Raw genomic sequence first — 19,952 nt, 5'->3', positions numbered from 1 at the left:
AAAGGTGAAAAAGAGTAGATTTCTTTATTTAAAATGTTTCCAAATTTAAGTGGTTAAGTTATGTATATCGATGTAATTTTTAAAGTGCACATGTTCATGTAATTTTTTTTGTTACATAAGGTCATTTTATGTAGTTTTAATATTATATAAGCATTATTGTAAAATAAGCATTAATTTTGATGCATATTGTAAAATAAGAATTATTTTTTATGATGTGACATTCTCTAGTTGTATCGAAATACACAATAACCATTTGACAATATCATTGACAATACCATTTTTGTTAATGTACACTACATATATTATACTACTATACTATTTATGTTAAAGTACACTACATATATTATTCTACTAGGTCAAAATGATGTTAGACATATAATAAGTTATGTGACCATGTGTACTACTACACCAATATTACTGCATGTGACCATGTATAGTCTCATGATTTAGACACATAAACAATTACTGCACGTGACCATGTATATACTCATGATTTAGATACATAACACTCCATGCGACTAATATCAAATTTAATGATAACCGTTTTTGCCCATTTTTGCTCTAAGTGATAGCACATGAATATTTCACGGTGTGACTATTATAAATATAGTGGACATATATAACCACCTAAATATAGTGGACATATATAACATTTTTACTTTAAAAAGTAGTTTTTTGCCCATATATATTTATACTTTTTCCCTTATGTAGCTTTTTGCCCATAAATGTTTATACTTTTGCCCATATTTTGTTTTTCGCACAAATATAAATGTAATTACCTGTATATGTACTTGTATATGTAATGTATGTATAATGGTTATTGTCCACATATAAGAAAGTTTTTACTAACGAATGCAGTATTTTTTTTATTTGAACATAATATTCTTCAACAACACATATTTTACAATTCCATAGGTAAATAGCCATGAATGCTACTTCCATAGCAAAGCAACTGTGGAATGTTTTTTCGTTGAAAAAATGCGTTGCAGATTAACAACGATTTTTAGTTTCGCAGCAGAATTACAACGGAAAGTATTTTCATAACAAATTTCGCTGCAAAATTGCTATGAATGGTTTTTCCATAGAAATATTGGTAGCAATATAGCAACGGATTTCGAAGTGGGAACAGTTTCCTTAGCAATTTAAATGTTTGCTACGGAAAATTAATTATGTAGAAATTGTGGTAGCAAATTAGCTATGGAACAAAATTCGATAGCACGATCCGTTGCAGAATAACAACGTAAATATGTTCCATATTGCCCTTCCCTAGCAAAATCACATTTTTATTGTAGTGGTTCTTGGCTACTCAAACAACTGTCTTCAAGGTAGTAGCCATTTTGACCATTGGGCCAATGTCTTCTGGCAATCTGTTAGCAAACTTTTCTATCTTGGAGAGTTTAGTAGGCACCAAGTACATGAATATATTCATCCTCCCAGTGAAAGCGGTGGTATATTCATCAACACTCATCTTCCCCTTTCTGCGGGGTCTGAAACTCATTGTTTAGGTTTATCAGGTCTACCTCTGAGTAGTATTGCATTTTCAACAGCTCCATGGATACTTTCCAATACATCCTTAGGGCTTCTCCTCATCGCATTGTATCTTCCAATAACTTCCACCAACATAAAACTCTGGTATTTAGTTGTTTGAATGCAATTATGGTTTTCTGTTTGTTGTTGCAGTTGTAGCTTTCAAATACCATTTCCATTATTGAGATCTAGTCCATAATCTCCACTAGCTTTAGGCTTCCAGAAAGACTTAGCAGTTTGGCACCCAAGAAGTTCTTATACATATGCCCATCCCTATCAATCCCTCTGTCCGGGTCATTCCTCCTGACCATTCGGGGTTCAACTTGACTCACAGTATGGTTGTAATTTCCTTCCTCTAACTATTAAATGTTCAGCTCAAGTTGCACAATGTCTACAATAGGTTCATCCATATTATCAGGCAACATTTGTCTCATCTCCTCCATTTGTTCGACCATGATAGCCCGAATTATTGCGTGGACTCCTATTGTCGTGATTGGATTGGGTGCAGCTGCTACCTCTGGTGCAGGCTCAGTCACTCATGGCTCAGGCTACAGGTTTCCATTAGTGTTTCCTCATCTGCTATGAGTTATTACCATGTCGATATATACATCAAAGCAGGTAAATTAAGATCTTTATTTACAATATACATTTAAATCCTCATTGTCTCTCCGAAAAGTTACGGTCGACAATAGACAATAGATCCGATCAAATAATTGCATCACGGGGCATTTTATAGCTATACATAAATCATTTAGCACATAAAAGCAATTAATGCATCTTTCCTAAACTAAGCTAGTGCACGTGTATAAAATATAGACGACACTCATCTCACAATCATCGCTTAACATTCTAAGTTTATGTCAAGAAATCCTACAAATTCCTAGTTCGCTTAAGCTAATGCTCTGATACCAACTGTGACATCCCCATTTTTTATGGCCAGAAAAGACAGATTTGTTTATGCTTTATTTAAAAATCATAGTATCCTTTTGAAGAATAATATTGCTAAATTTGTTCCAAAAAATATGATAGAGACATTATCAAAGCATTTATGAAGAAATGTATTTTAATTATATAAAAAAAGTTGGGATGTCATCGTTAATGCAGTACATAAGCATAAATGGAAATAATATAGGACTTACAACATCTATTATTCTAGTAGCCTATAATCCATAATTCTCTCATCTGTTCATCACACCGGTGCTCTTATTCCACTAACCAAAATACAAGAAACTAAGTGGGTCAGGCTTGGAATCCTAGTGAGCACATAGGGTTTTCAATCAACAATAATTAAGTTCTTTAATTTCATAAATCATTTAACCCGATTACCCATTCCCGTTATCCTCACTTTTTGTCCCTAAAGCATCTAATTTAAAGGGCCTAGCCTAAGGATTATCTTCGGGATACACAATAATGCTAAGGCGATTCCTCAGCGATATATGTCAGTAAGGCAACCACGAGGGGCATGGAGTACACCTGATGATCACGTAGTTCAAAAACACCTACAGGTTGCGAGCCTACCAGCGTTCCACTGGACTATCTAGAATTGTCAATAGTCGTCATCTATAATTTGCTAGCTGACTGGATCAGCTTTAACATTAAGGACTCTCATCATTTGTTTCATCTTTCATCATCTATGTCATCTACCTATCTTTATCAAACATAATTATAGGTATAAAATACATATACAGTTTAAATCTAGTAAAACATGTATAAATCGTTCATCTAGCATAGATATTAGGAGCACAGATAATAGGCACATATAGCAAGTAATTTAATATCAAATACTTCATATCTATGTATAAGATAAAGTAACTATGTACTCACTTGTTAAAGTGTTGACTCGAAATTCGGGCAGGAATTCGCTTCTAACAATTGTCTTTTCCTTTGATGAAACCTAGTATCATTATTACTAAGTTTTAGTTTATCATTTATTGCGACTAGTTATTAGTATTGATTCATGATTAACTCAAAGTCTACTTCCATGATCTATCAAGTAAGGAACAAACCAGGTAGGACCATATTGGACGTAGGGTCCGTTTGGTATACAATGTATATTGTTTGGAAATACCATTTTAAACACCTCACTAAATCATAGGCTAGACATCATCCCCGTAAGTAGATCAATCATTATAATGACTTTGAATCATTGATAAATCTTGTTTATAGGTTCATAATATCAATAATGATCTTAAACATAAGTCATACTTAAAGTATGGTAAACATAAATCACTTATAGGCAGTTTAGCGAGGACCCAGACTCTGCGCGGGTAAAACTTTGGAGCCAAAAAATCTTCTTCTCGGGGCCTTCTCACACTCTGGGAATCGCTACTAGCACCTAGGAGGTTTTAGGGTAAGGCTTAGAGTGTTTGGGAGTGTTTGAGAGAGAATGGGTTAGAAAGGTTTGATAAAAAGAGTGAAAAACACCTTCTATTTATAGGTTGTGAAAGTTGCATACGCAAGGCTTATGCGAAGAGTACTATGGGCGTACTTAGTATGCTGGACGTACTCCGAGCTATGTTGGGCATAATCTTGCCATGTGTCGCAATCTTGTTCGAAGCCATGGGGAAGAAGTAGTGGCTTAGATCGTGCCATGTGTCACTCGCTGGTTTAGTCCAACAATTAATTATCTTCTAAAATCCGTAATTTTTGCATACGATCTCTACTTTTGACGTTCTTTAAATCCACACATAGGTAGCGATTTCATCTACAACTTTCGTTTAGACTCCGTCGACTAATTTTGACTTTATTTTTAAAGTTATATTTTAACAGTCTTAGCCAGTTAAAATCCGTTAAAAATTCATAACTTTGTCACCCCACGTCCGTTTTCGAATAACTTTATATTTTTGAGCTCCTATCAACAAGATCTTCAATTCTCGTTCAGATTGTGTCGGCTAAAAAGCGATCAGTCTAAAATTTTATTTCCAGGCTGTGTATTGTTATGTTGAATCTTAGAAAAATTATAACTTCCTCTAAACAAGTCAGATTTGGACATTCTCTATTTGAACGTTCTCGATTTAACGTATACTACAACTTTTGTTTAGATATGTAAGGATAAAAAGTAGTTTTGTAACACCCAGTTTTGAAAGTACTCGGTTGTGGTCTCGGAGGCCAAAGGGTAGGGGCAATTCGGTCTTTTATGGGTCTCGGGTTTATTCGGAAGGTTTTCGACTTAGAGGTGTGTCTAGCAGCGTAGATTTTCCCACCACCTTTTCGTTGATATAAAGTTTGTCGAAAGTGGACTTAGAACGAGGAAGTTATAGTACTTTGAAGTTGTTGGCAGAATTGGTCCTTAAATGGGAATGTTTGGCAAGTAAGTACCATGCATTCAAGGTGGTAGGCGTGAGGGTACGCCCAGCGTAAGTTGGGTTATGCCCAACGTATAAGAGCGAATGGACGCGGGTGCATAGAGGCGTATGCCCAACGTACGCTCAGAGTCCCTAAACCCTAATTTTTAGGGTATGTCACTATATAAAGAACATAACACCGTGGATATCAGCCTCCCTCTCATCTTTAGATAGCCACCACGAAACTATAATCCTCCCTTGAGTGTTCTTGGAGCTTTGGAGGCCATTAGCGAACATTTTGGTGTTGTGAAGCCATTTTTCAAGCAGGTGAAGAGTATAACAAGGTGGTGTATCAAAGGGGAAGCAATAGATCCAAGATTGTGGTTCCATTTCAGATCATTTTGAGGTATAATGTCTGAAACTTTCCTAATGTATGCTTAGATCTATGTTAATAGAGTTTTTGGACCTTTTAGGTCCCAAGAATGGACCTTTATGACTAAAATTGTTTCCTAGGTCTAGGGTTGCCACCCTTAGTGTCATATGAGCCCCATAAGTAGTAAAGTTTCAATATTTAGGGTTCACTTGTGACCATGTATGAGATCTAGCCCTTTCCATGGAAGTTTGTTGTCATATTTCAAGTTTGGACTCTTTTTGTGGGTTGCAAGCCACCAAGTAATCAACTTTATGGATTAAGATGTTGAAGAGGAGTTGGATCTGTAATTGTAGCTTCTGGATTAGAGTATTAAGTACTTAATGGGAAAAATAGCTTAACAGAGGAGTACGTTGGGCGTACATGCAGGTACGCGCTGTGTACACCACCTTCAGCTAATACGCTTAGTGTACAGAGGAGTATGCCCCGCATACTCATCAGTTATGGGCTTGGTGTGTTTTGGGTCTCGGGTTGGGCCAAGCAGTGGACTTTGGGTCTTTGGGCCTTAGTGGGCCATCAAAAGTCAAATGTTTTAGGCCAAGAATATGTTTGGGCTTAGGGTAAGGCCCATTAGATGGATTGGGCCCAATTTAGCAAATCGGGCCATTAGTGGGCTTGGAAAGCCTACCTAGTGTTGGGCCTTTTATATTATGGATTTGGCCCTTAGATATGGACCAAGTTAGACTAGGGGTAAAATGGTCATTTTAGCCTAAGGAGGATTATTGAATTGGTTTAATTGTCAGTTTGGGTATTGGTAGCTGGGGGAGTGGAGAGACCAGCAGTTCGGGGATCTGCCAGCTACAAACGAGAGGTTTATTCATAGGGTTCTACAGTAAACTTGTGAGGTGAGTCTCCTCATTGTTTGTATGGGTCTAAGGCACCAATTTCGGCCCATTTAGTTTATGTATGATAGGAAGACCTAGGGGTTAGCCCTAGGAATTATGTATGAAAGACTAGGAGGTGGCTCCTGTCACACAGTATGTTATTATGTATGGTAGGATGAGTTGGGGGTTAGCCCTAGGCAATATGTATGAAAGACCAGAAGGTGGCTCCTGGCACACTGTATGCTATTATGTATGAAAGACCAGGAGGCAGCTCCTCATACAATGTATTCTGAATAGCTAAGTAGAGTAGTACGTATGCTAGCTGTCTTTGTGATGCTTGCATGGAAGACTAGGAGGTGGCTCTTGGAACTTGTCTGTAAGACTGAGGGGGTGGCCCCAAGCATGGCAAGAGAGACCAAGTGCGGCCCGTGGCATAATGGCAAAACTATGTTTGGCACATAGCACCTTACTTGATTATGGATATGTTTGATATGTATGGCTCACAGTATATATAGCATGTATGTCCCAGTTGATATGTATGGTATGTGGTATTTGGGGAACTCACTAAGCTTCAAGCTTACGATTTACATTTTTGGTTTCAGGTATCTTCAGTTTTCATGAAAAAGGAGCTCAGGACTATCGCATCGCATTCATCCATGTTATTTCGTATTATGTGATCTTTGGGATTAGACTCTGATATTTGTTTTAATTGAAATGTTTTCAATGTCGGGAACAAAGTTATTAAATGTTTTTTATATTAAAAATGAAAATTTTGGCCTTATCTTTTGGGATGTTACAAGTTTATAAAAAAATCACTTTTACGATACGCGGTGTCGTGCCGGTTTAGTCGCGAAAGTTCAACGGGTCATAACTTCTTTGTTGTTAGTCAGTTTTCAACGTTCTATATATCTCTGGAATCCTTGTCACGACTACTTCATCTTTCTTTAAAGATATTGGGTCAAATTTTCATTCTATTTTTTATGCATATTTTATTATATCATTATACGCATGTATATTGTACATAAATCACATAAATCCTCAAATAATTCTTCTTCATTACATAAAATAGGTTACAATTGTTGACCCTAAATATTACATCATAATATTAATGCTTAGCTAGAAACGCGAGTGTTACAATTCTCTCTTCCTTAGGATGATTCCGTCCCAGAATCAAGCATCAGCAAACAGATGTGGATAGCGACTCATCATGTCACTCTCTGTCTCCCAGGTGAGGTTTGGCCCATTTGAATGTTTCCATTGCACTAGAACTATTTCGACTATCTTGCATCGCAATTTTGTAGAAACAATAATACTTAGATCGACATATTCTATTAAGAGATATGAATTAAATAACAAGAACAATGAAGATCAAAGTAGTGTTGAATGCTTTAATTATAAAAGCTCTAGAAGAGTTCAACGTGAACTTCTCTGTGAAAGTTGGGTAGGCGATACAATCGTTAACCCTAATCTATACATGCATGCAGTATTTATAAGCTAGACTAAAAGCACATAACATGGGAATGGACAGAACCATCCCGAAATAAATAAGCCCATACTAAACATATTTGACACAACACTAATATGCCCAACAATCTCTCCCTTCGTATCAAATTTTGAAGGAGATTCTTCATTGTTGTTTCTTCTGAATTTGGAACAATCTCGACATCAAATTCAGAAGTGTATTCCTAGCTACATGGTACCACTGAATCATATCTGAAAAGAATTTTTGATCACAACGTTGTTGGCTTTGCAGTCTTTAGTCAATCCGAGGATAGAGTTTACAGAAGCAGTCAAGTATAGTGTTCGTCTCGCAAGAAAAACATACTCTTCAGAACCTTCTGATTTTCCTTCCTTTTGTACGACACACACCAATTGTCTTTTCGTATTTTTCCCAGCTTGAACTTATGTAGATCTTCGAGTTTTAGCTCGGGCTTCAGAATTGGCCTTTTCTTCAGTACGGATGCTATTTCTACATCCATTTTGGCATGTTCATAAATGTAGCAAATCAACATTCTCTTAAGATAAGAAACAATTGGCTCGTACTTCTATTCATCTTTGGACAAAGTCAGGAATAAAGAAATCCAATCGTACATATTCATGCAAGGAAGATCAGCAAGTTTGAACTCATCTTCGATACGACTTGACCCTCTTAATCCTTTGAAATTGACGTTTATGAAGTCTCGAGTCACAACAGGAGCATAAACCTTTAGAGCCAATATCTTTTGCAAACTCCACATCTGGAACTGAGGCTTGGCATATTTAAGGTAGAAAGAGAAGATCTTATGATTGGCATCATGGTCTGAAATATGTGCCTTCTTAATATTTTCAAAGCATCGAAACAGAAATGCCCTTGGAGTTATTGGGAAATCGAGTTGAGAATCTGAAGAGTTGTCCAGATCAAAAGAAACCAAAGGCTCTAGCCAGTGGATGTTCGGATCATCGATAGCCTCCTTCTGATTTCGCTCCATGGTCCACGTTGGAAAGAGCGACTTTTGAGTCTCAAGAGTTACTTTCGCAATTTCAGCTTTCTTTTCCTTATCTTCTAACTCTTTGTGATTATTCAAATCATGCTCCTTATGATGCTTTTTTCTGACTAGCTTTTCACCTTCTGAAAGTTCTTCTTCTACTTCTTCTCCTTCTTCTTCGTCATCAAACATAACTTTTTCTTTGCCTTTTGTTGATGCAAAATCTTCATTATCCTTCTGATCATTAGGCTTCGATTTTCCTTCATGTTGTTCACCAGTTGGTTTCTTTGCCTGAGGATCTTCCTTGTTTTCTTTGTCTCCCCCTTATTTCGAAAGAACATTGATATCCGAAACACACTTAAGTTGATTCAACATCGTAAAAATAGGCTGATTTTTTCTATAAGGTGTTGGCGAACCGAGACTGTGAGTAAGGAATCACGAGTCTCCACAATTTCGTGCAAGAATTGGTTGATCTCAGAAACATAGCTTTTGACGACTATTTTCTTAGATTCCAGTTCATCAAGGTGCTTATTCGTGAACTACAGCTTTACTAAGAGAACCTTGGCTTTCGCAGTCTTCTCAGCCAATTTATCCATAAGGTTGTTCTCTGCTGCAAGATCAGACTGAAGCTTCTCAATCTTGGAGACAACTGATGCATTCAATTCAATATTGTCTTGTTTGATCTTAGAAAAAACAATGGAAAAAGCTTCCTTTTTAGCTTTCAAGGAAGTCCAAAACCTTGTAATAACCTTGTTCATGGCTTCGGTGTTGGAGTCAGTTGATGATCTAAACTCAGCCATAAACGATCGAACATTGTGGAGTAGTTTTTCGAGTTTTTCGTTCGTTTCTGAGAGGATCTTTTCGGAAGCATGAATTGTCTTGGTGGAATCTTCAAGGAATTTTGCATTAGCCATCGTACGCATCTCAAGCGTTGCTCGATGCGACTTCAGCATAAACTCACAATTGGATGAGCATTGAGATGATGTCAAAATAGAATCCAACTTCTCATTTAACTATTTAAATTGCCCTTTAGTCATCAAGGCTTCATCATCATCTCTGTTCAAATTGATGGTGAAGGGGATGAAAACAAATTCTTGAAAGTTCTCTTGATCATCTCAAAAAATAATATCAGGATCAAAATCAAAAGTCGTAGACGCTATAGAAGTGGCTGGTTCCTTAGTCATACCAATGTTGGCATTACCCCTGTATCAGATACGTTGACATGAATACCTGAAGTGTGTACCTCATCCGAAACAGACTTGGTAAAACTGACTTATGGTGTGCTTGTGATTGTAGAACTGGGAGGAATAATGGAATCAGTAAATATAAGGGTAGGAAAAGGAATATATATCTATGGAAGAGAAACATCCACATAAATCTTCGATGGTAGTGAAAAAATGGTGATAAGAGTTGTAGTCGTAATCGGAGAAGATGGTGGAGTGTTTAACTGAAAGAAATCAGAGAAGGGAGTAGAAGCTGTAGGTGGAGTGGATACCTTCAGAATTGGTGCGGTAGTAGGTAGTTCCGAAGTAGTGGTCGTGTCATCAACATTGTTCCAAACTGAATCCTCCTGAACATCAGTGTGAGTTCTAGATTCTGAAGCCTCCTGAACAACTAGAGATGGAGATTGTAGTTTGCGAGCTTGCTTCTTGATCGTCTTTTTTGGAGTTTTAACAACCTCAAAAGGATCATCTTTACCCTATCACTTTTCACCCCTCTTCGGTTTATTGTCCTCCTCCATCGTCGTTCACAAGTCATCTGGGATAGGGCGAGTACTAGAAGCAGGCTGCTTGCGATACTCATTTACTATTGCATTGTCAAACGGTACATTTGCAAGCATCACCTTCAGAATTGAACCCACAAATGCAAACTTGGTTGGGTCAGACATCATAGATGTCAACGACTAAAGGAACGGTATTGCAGCAACAACATACTCATCCGAGACTGGAACTTTGAAATGAACTAGGGCTCATTTGACAACGATTGACCAAAATCGTGCACAGGAGATCTCAGTGTTGCGAGTAGAATAGGAAGTACTCTGAATGAGTTGTGTCCAGAGGATAGAGCCATAGTCTAGATTCATGACATGGTAGAGGCCATAGATAATGGTACAAAAGAACTTACTTACACTATCTGAGCCTGCTACGCATTCCGAAAAGCTCTTGAACAGCAAGGTGAACAGTCTGTTCCAAATTGGAGGAAGATTGGGCTTCCTAAACTTGGACAACAAGGAGCTATCTCCAATATAACCCATCTGGTAAAACATGTTGAGGAGTTCAGTGGATGAAATTGAGTTTGGTTCCACAAGGCCTTAAGATTAATCAAGCCCTAACATTCTTCCGAAACAAGCTTTATTCATAGAGCTCCTGTTGGTATCAACCTTGAAGGTTATGATTCTATCAGCATGAATATATCTTACAGACAAATACGCCTTGGAAAGATGAACTAGAGGTATCGATTCTGCCATTTTCAAAGCTTGTGCAAGTGGAGAATACCTCAGATATTCAATCATCGACCTCAGGGTTTCATTGTATTGAGATGAGTCAACATCAAGAATGAGATTTTGACCAGGCTTTAAGTTCAGCATGATGACGGATGTTGATTTATCAGCAAACGATGTTGTTTCAGATGATTTGACCATGGTAGCAATCAAAGAAGATGATGAACAGTAAGCAGAGAGAGAAAAGGGTTTTTCCTTGAGAGTTTTTGTGAGGTGTAAGAGAAAATAAATTCTTGAAAACCTTTTTATACATCATTAGAGGTGAGAGAAGATTGACTTTTGACGTTCCCATATCCTGTAAAAGTAGCATGGAATAGTGTGACAACTAATCATGTGTCATAGCTATTGTAACTGACATGCGTGATGTCAGGGATTTGAAATAAACGCGCCTGATTTGAATCCTTATCCCCAAGATACCGCCGTTTTCGTTTTGACTCATTCGGAATAAGATGACACTCCACTATAACCGGTTCTGTGAATAACAATAATCAATCATAATAACAACCAGATTTGGAAAAATCATAAATACTTTTGTGCAAGAGTGTGCCAAGGAAAAAGAAATAAAACAAATCAAATTTCTTGGAATCTGTGATGTTAAATAAAAATGACATGAAATTCAGATGGATCCCGGGAAACGATCTCTTCCTTTGGAGTCAAGAGAGATTCGGAAGTACTTGTGCGGCATCCTGTTGAATTATGATCATCTATTTATTAAGAACTAGTGAAAGGCTTCTTTTAAGTACACTACAAGGGTGCCTAGAGCTTCATTCAAATTCCGAAACTCAACATATGTTCGAAAATTTGAAAGATGTACTTGTTTGACCAGTGTAGCCATAAGAACAAGTATGCTTTGGATACTATGTAAGTGGCTGGATATAAAGGAAATCTCAAGAAAAATAAAAATCTAGATCTATTGGGAAGAAACGTCTTAGGTTGAGAACAATTCATTAAGATCACTCAAAAAGAAAAAGAGATTTCACACGATAATGGTACAAACCAAAAAAGTTTTTAATCATCAATTCATTGGCGAAAATTCTAGAATATTTAATTGTTCACCCGTCAATTCAGAAATGGGTTTCGGATTTTGGGTTTCCTTCAAAATAATGGTAATAACGATTTCAAGATCATCAACACAGATGTTGTGTAACCATACACCTTAGTGGTAAATGCTGAGAATCTCAAGGGTTACGTTTTATGAATACGAAGGTTGATGAAGAAATATGAGGTTGGTTCCAAAGGAGAAAGTGTACCTCTACTATAAAGTGGTTACAAAGCAATCAACTCTTAACTCAGTGTGAGAAGAGTAAGGTAGCTCAATGACTTATATGAAATATCAGCCTGATTGGGAAGAAACAATCGGAATGAAAGTTATATTAAGGCTTCAAACATAGAGTCTCAGAGGCTTAGGAAAACATGCAACATCATGCTTCTAGGTTTATTTAGCTAATACATAGATTCAGAATAATACCTGCCCTATCATTCTGAATTGAGGTAACACGGATTTGTACCTAAATCACGAATGTATTCTGAAAATAACAAACAAAAAATAAAGAAAAATATTTTTGTAATTTTTGGATTTTTTGAAAAAAAAAAGATAAAACACAAATAAAGAAAATATTTTTGTGATTTTTAAATTTTCTGAAAAAGATAAAAGAAAAATATTTTTGTGAGTTTTGATTTTTCTGAAAAATAAAAGAAAATTAGAAAATATTAAAGAAAAAAAAATTCAAAAGCACAAATGAACAATAACTTCTGAAGCATTCTGAAGCTCAGAATCAATCGGAAAACACTTAATGTAAAAAGTATACATAATTATTTTGAAACCCTGGGGAACAGTAGAATCCGAACCATTCGGAAGCTCGAAACATGAAAAGTAAATTGCGATTATGAAAGGGATTTTGGAACTGATTCAACTTTTATCATTCCGAGCCCTTGTAAAATATGATTGAACGTAGCTTCAGGTAAGGCTTTTGTAAAGATATCAGCCAACTAATCAGAGGATCTAACAAAATGCTCTTCAACGTTTTCATTTTCAACGTGATCTTTTATAAAATGATATCGCGGTGATATACGTTTCGACGTTTAGTGTTGCACTGGATTATGCCAGATTTTGATTACACTTTCTGGATCACAATATAATGGCATCCCCTTTTAAGTTTTTTAATTTTGACTTTTTACTTAAAATTTTAACTTTGACTTTTGATAGGATATAATAACAAACGTGAAGATCGATTAGATCTTTGAAACAGGTATTGCGATGAACACAAAACATTAAATAAGATAAGAGTGGATCAAAATATGTCGAATGATTAGATAAAACAATCCTCAGCAGAGCTCGACTAAGAACTTCCACTGTAGAGGATTTAGAGTTACAAGAACGATAATAAACTTCTGAATAATGCTCTGATCGTTCCATTCTCTCATTTTTCTAAGATGCATGCAAGCACCTATATTTATAATCAACCCTACTAAAATCACAGATGGACAGGCCCATACCGGAGATATAAAAAAATGGACTAGCTAACGAGCCCAATAGACGCAACATATTAAACAAAACGCGACCCAACAATCTCCCCCTTTGCGTCAAATTGGAGCGAGACTACTTCTTCTTCGGGCCAGCAGCGGGAGCCTTCTTAACAGTATCAAACAGACGTGTGATAAGAGCAAGAATAGTCTATCTGAACCGAATGTACCATTGAATCATGTCATCGAAGTACTTGATATCATCCACTGTGTTCTGCTTGCATCTGTGGATGATCCCCAAAACGTGCTCTAAACAAGCAGTGGTGTAGAGGTGTTTGTCAGCCAAGGCGAAAAGACATTTCTGTCCTTCGTTCCTGGTGAACATGACCGAATTCCTTCTCGAGTCAATTTTACCCATCTGCATTTGGTTGAGATCACTCGCAGAGCCAACCGGAGATATTTTTGGTTTCTTCTTAAATATGCTTGCAATCTCCTGATCCATCAGTGCAACTTCCATGATGTAGCACACGAGCATCCTCTTCAAATGGTCGATGATCGGACCGTATTCAGCTTCATTGGTGAGTAGGATGTTGTGCAAGATGATCCAATCATGGGGATTAAGGTTTGGAAGATCTGCAAGGGAAATAGCATGTTCGGTTTTGGCAGATCCCCGAAGTACCTTGAACCGAATGTTGATGAAGTTCCCTTCACTAAACGGCTTCAAGACCCGAACGTTGACAATTTTCTGAGCGCTCCAAGTCTGATACTGAGGTTGAGCAGCCTTCAGATAAAAATTGATTAGGTCCCGATCAACCTGTGAATGAGGATGAGGGAACTCTGCAACGCTGGAGAAGGCATGAAATATGAACGCCTTTCGGGTCAGTGGCATGTCGAACTTTGAGTCGACAGTGTTGGAACAATCAAGAGAGATTACAGGTTCCAGCCACATGATACTCAGTGTGTCAATGGCTTCTTTTATCATCCTCTCGAGAGTCCAGGCAGGAAAAAGAGTTTTCCTACTCTCAAGAAGGTCGTGGGCTTCCTTCTGTTTACGTTCGGCTTCTTCAGCCTCTCTTGCCACACGAGCACTGATATCATCCTCATTGCGTCGACTTCTACGCTTCAACAAGTCGGCGATTGTTTCTTCGTCTTCTTCTTGTTCTTCAACAATCTTTTTGCCTTTGTCTTTCACACCGGAACCGGAGGCTTGGCCTACTGGAGGAGGTTCGGTAGTGTTAGTTGCCTTTGAGGTAGGAGGTGGTTGGGACATAGATTCCTTCTCTCCCCCTTGTTTCGGAATGGACACGAAATCAAGTAGCCCTTCGAGTTTGCTGAGCAGGGCAAGGGCGGGAGCGAGCTTTTCTGCAAGGTCACGCCTCACAGTATAGTTAAGAATAGGATCATGTGCTTCGAGGATGTTGGAGATGGCAGAGTGGACATCCGAAACACACGACTTTATCACCTCCCTTTCAGACCGAAGAGAGTCAATCTCCTGTTGAGAATTGGAGAGTTGAACGCTCTTGACCTTCAGAGCAGTGGTCTTCTTGGCAAGAACATCCATACGAGAGTTCTCGGCAGCCAAATCTTCTTGTAGCTTCGAGAGACGCTCGTCAATGGTTGTGCGTAAGGCTGAGGTGTCATCCGAAAGCATTTGACGAAAAGAGGAGAAAGACTTCAACTCAGAGGAGACTGACGTTGCTAGCTGGTGAACAATAGGTTCCAACGTAGTCTTGGCAGCATTTGCACTCTCCTGTAAAGACTTTAACAGGGAAGAGGCATCAGAAAAAAATAGTTTATCGACTGTTTTGGTCGCTGCCTGACAGGCTTTTGTTGAGACATCTATGGCGGAGGTGGCAGAAGCAATGGAATCTTGCTGAGCTTTTGAGAAGGCGTCAACAATCTTCTGAACTACATCTTCAGAAAGGGATGACTGAGAAGAGGAAGATGAGGCGATGAGTAAGTCAATCTTGTCACGGAGCTCCTTGAGATGTCTTTTTGTGAGAGGAGCGTCGTCATCGTCATCACTATGTACTTGAAACGGACTATAGTAGACCGAGTCAAACGTCATATCTTCCCCGCCAAGGAAGGGTTCTTCGCCCTCTGAAGCATGACCAGGAGAAGGTGGTGGTGGTGAAGCTGGTGGTGTAGTAGTATGGGTAGGTTCGGGTTGGGTTGTTTCAGGTGTTGGTGTAGGTTCGAGTGCTTTTGTGGTTTCGGGTGCTTTTGTGGTTTCGGATGCATCAGTATGAACCCCCGTATCAGATACGTTGGCTCTAACATCTGCAGTGGATGTTGTGGTTGCGTCGATGAATATTGGTGTTGGTATTGGGATGGAAGTGGGTGGTATTAAAGTAGTGGAAGTTATGGGGGAATAGAAGTAGGAATGGTTTTAGGTGGAGAGGAAATTGGAGAAGTAGATGCATGAACCTCTGGGGTAGGAGATCTGGGTGGAGTGTTGCCACGTGGAGAGTCATCAGAATCTGAACTCTCACCCTCAGACTCGCTTGAGGAGGAAGCGATAATCAGCTTTCGTCGTGGTTGGATTTTTCTCCTCTTTTGCTGTGGAGACTGAGCAGGCTTGGTGGGTTTCCTCTTCTTTGCAGACGGGCCTTTCGCTCCTTTTGCCACCTGTTTCCCCTTATCAACCTTTTTGCCTCTTGGAGCAGGCTTATCGGCGTCATGTATTGACTTCAACATCTCTGGAGTAAGATCCCTCGGACCAGAACGCTTGAACCCTTTGTACGTCTGAATAATCCGGCTGTCAGCAGGAACATTCCCATACATGGTTTCCGGAATAGACCCGTTGAACGGAAACTTTGAAGCGTCCGACACAATGATCTTCGTGGTATGGAAGGTACCAATCGAAGACATTGGAGCACCAGCGACAATGGGGACGTGGTACTTGTCCATCTCCCATTTCGTGATAAGAGTCCAGAACCTAGCATACGAAATCTCTGAATGTCTGGCGGTAGTGGAGAGACTTTGGATGAGTTGTTGCCACAGAACATACCCATAGTCCATGTTGATGCCATTGTAGATACCATACATTATGGAGAGAAATAAACGGCTGGGACTATCAGACCCGGCACTCCGTTCAGATAATCCCTTGAGCAATACAGTGAACAGCCCATTCCACTATGGAGGTAGGCACGACTTCTTGAATTTCGTGACCGTAGAAAGCACCTCCGTATAACCCATGTTATAGAACATGTTGAACAAGTGACCCATTGGAATCGTTTCAGGGTTAACTCTCGAAGAATCAGGTTCAAACCCTAACAGCGAGCAAAACCTCTGCTTTGAAATTGACGCCTTGTGCTCAAAGACATCAAAGAAGATTCTGTCAACGACTTTGTCGTAGTGAGCAGTTGCAAAGATCTGCGACAGGAACTCCATCGGAATAGTCTCAGCTCTGGTAAGTGCAGGAGCGATCGGAGAAAACTTTAGACACTCGACGATGGGGAACATGAAGGCGTCGTAAGCATGAGGGGTTAAATGGATGATCAGGCTTTGTTGTGGGCGAATGGGCATAATGTGGGATGTTGCATGAACAGAAGATGAATCTGCCATTGCTTGATGAAAGTAGAGAAGATGATGAACAGTGAAGGTTTAGGGATTTCTTGCGCTCTGGGAATTTTAATTGCAGTAAAGAGGTAAACAGTGGGGGATGTTGCCTTTTATACTATGGTGTAAAGAGAGAGAAAGATCTTCCTAAATCTTCTATTGAAAAACGAAGGGTTTTTTGGAGTTGATTGATGCGTGACAGTTGGGGTTGCCGATGATCACGCATGAGAGAGAATGTCAGGTCCCTAATAACACGCCTTCCCATCAGGTGCCGTTTGGAGACGAGATGGTTCAGATTCACATGCGTCCCTCTTGCGCCGTTTGGAGATTAAAAGGTTCCGATTCGCACGCTTTCCCTTTTAGCGCCGTTTGAAATCAAATCGATTAGACTCCCGCTTGAGTCAGCATGTCTTCATCTTATCCCTTTAAATTGTAACGACATCTTTTGAAAAATGCCCCCACGTGGATTAAAATCAACCACAGCCTTTAATCAACCGCCAATCCAAGTAAAATGCCTTGTAATTAATAAAACCTGAATTTTGGAAAATCAAAGATTTTCGTGCTTAGGGTGTAAAAGAAAAGAAATAAAGCAATGTTTTTGGGAAAATATGTGATGTCAATTAAGACACGAAACAAATGATCCTGGGCACGAATCTCTTCCTTCAAAGTCAAGAGAGACCTTAAAGTGTTTGTGTGGTTTCCCGTTGAATAACAATCAAACACTTATTAAGAAGTGTTGAAAGGCTTCTTTTTACTAGGCTTATTAGGGTGGCTTTCGCTTCGATTCAAACTTCCTAATCTTGATATAAGATAGAAAGCGAACGAAGTACTTGTGAGACCGGTGTAGTCTATTGAACAAGTAGGTTGGAGATAATTTAATTTGGCTAGGAAATATGTATATAAAATCTCAACAAAAATTTAAAACTGGATCCCAAAGGAAGAAATGTTATTGGTGTTAATAATTTCATAGGAATCACACAAAAGAAAATTTTGAGATTTCATGGAGGTACGTCCGTCAATGCATTAGTGAAAACTAGAGCAAATTAATTGTTCACCGTCAATTCGTATTGGGTATTGAATTTTAGGTTTCACTTAGATCGTAGTGGCACGAACCTAAGATCATGAACATAGTAATTGTGCAACCATAAACCTCAGTGGTAATTTCTGAGAGTCTCAAGGGTTACGTTTGTGAAGCGAATGTGATGGAGAAATGCAACATAGATGGTGTAAAGAAATGAAAGTACCTCTGCTGTGAAAAATAGGACCAAGCAGAAAACTCTTATCTCATGTGAGAAGAGAGTTAGGTAGCTCATGATTAGAATAAATAAGAAAGCCTAATTGGGAAGACAAGGTTTGTGTATACCAGGTCATTGAGGCTATTATTCAGAATCAGGTGAGGCTTTGGACACATACAGCAGCATGCTTCTAGGGACACTTAGCTAATTCAACAATTCCCCCATAAACGAACACACAAATAAAATTAAAGCCAAAAAAAATAAAGAACGAAATATTTTTGGAGTTTTGAATTTATATAAAAAAAATATTTTTGGAATTTTTGATTAGAATAAAAAAATAAGATGAAATAAAAAAATAAGACTAAAGAAATACAGAAAAAAATTTGGAACCGAACCCGAGCGTTCAGTTTATTTCGGTTGTGAAAAACTTTGGAACCGAACCCGAGCGTTCGGTCTATTTCGGGTGAGAAAAATTTTTGGAACCGAACCCGAACGTTCGGTATATTTCGGTTGCCAAAGAAAATAGGTTTTAAAAAGATAATAACTTTGACAATAAGATAAATGCATTGGGAATAAATATACATAAAATCTACAACCAAGAAAACTACCTTTGATTGATGTGCGAAAAGCAGATTATTCAACCGAACCCGAGCGTTTGGTTCATTTCGGTACATTAGTACAAGACCCGAACCCGAACGTTCGGTCTATTTCGCTTCTTACTTTTGAGTTTGAGAGGTAATTCTTGGTACTCACTCCGATTCCATCATACCTAGCCCTTGTAGAATTTTTTTGAACGACGCTTCAGGAAGAGCTTTGGTGAAGATGTCAGCCAGTTGATCAGTGGTTCGAACAAAAAGAATTTCGACGTTCCCATCTTCCACATGATCCTTAATGAAGTGATACCTCAGTGCTATGTGCTTAGTCTTGGAGTGTTGCACTGGGTTATGACAGATCCTAATTTCACTTTCAGAGTCACAATATAGTGGGATCTTTTTCATATTGAGTCCATAGTCTCAGAGTTGACTTTGGATCCAAATCACTTGAGAAGTACAGGAGGCAGCTGCGATGTATTCTGCTTCAGCTGTAGATAGAGATACACAGGTCTATTTCTTTGATTGCCAACTAACCAACTTCCTGTCTAGGAATTGGCAGCCTCCAGTGGTACTTTTCCTGTCTAGTCCACAACCTCCAAGGTCTGCATCTGAATAGGCTTGAACGAAGAAACCTGAGTTGGATGGATACCATAGGCCTAAAGAGGTAGTTCGCTTGAGATAACGGAGTATGTTCTTCACTGCAAGCATATGAGGTTCATGTGGATTCGCCTGAAATCTAGCACAGTAACAAACAGAGAACATTATATAAGGCCTGCTAGCAGTAAGATACATCAGAGAACCGATCATCTGGCGATATAGCGTAATATCAACTGCTGGCTTATCCAATGATGGAGTGAGCTTGGTACCGAACGCCATTGGAACTTTAACCTTTGAATCTCCCATCATGCCAAATTTTGCAAGGAGAGTCTTCGTGTAAACTTCCTGATTAATAAAGATGCCTTCGGGTCCCTGTGTAATATTTAAACCAAGGAAAAAGTTAATTGGACCCATTGAGCTCATTTCAAATGTAGTCTCCATCAGCTTTCTGAATTCAGCCGTTAAGCTAGGAT

The sequence above is a fragment of the Lactuca serriola genome, chromosome 3, assembly GCF_051521515.1.
Source record: "Lactuca serriola cultivar US96UC23 chromosome 3, Lser_US96UC23_V15, whole genome shotgun sequence".
Classification (NCBI taxonomy): Eukaryota; Viridiplantae; Streptophyta; class Magnoliopsida; order Asterales; family Asteraceae; genus Lactuca; species Lactuca serriola.
Note: the sequence above shows the minus strand (reverse complement) of the source record.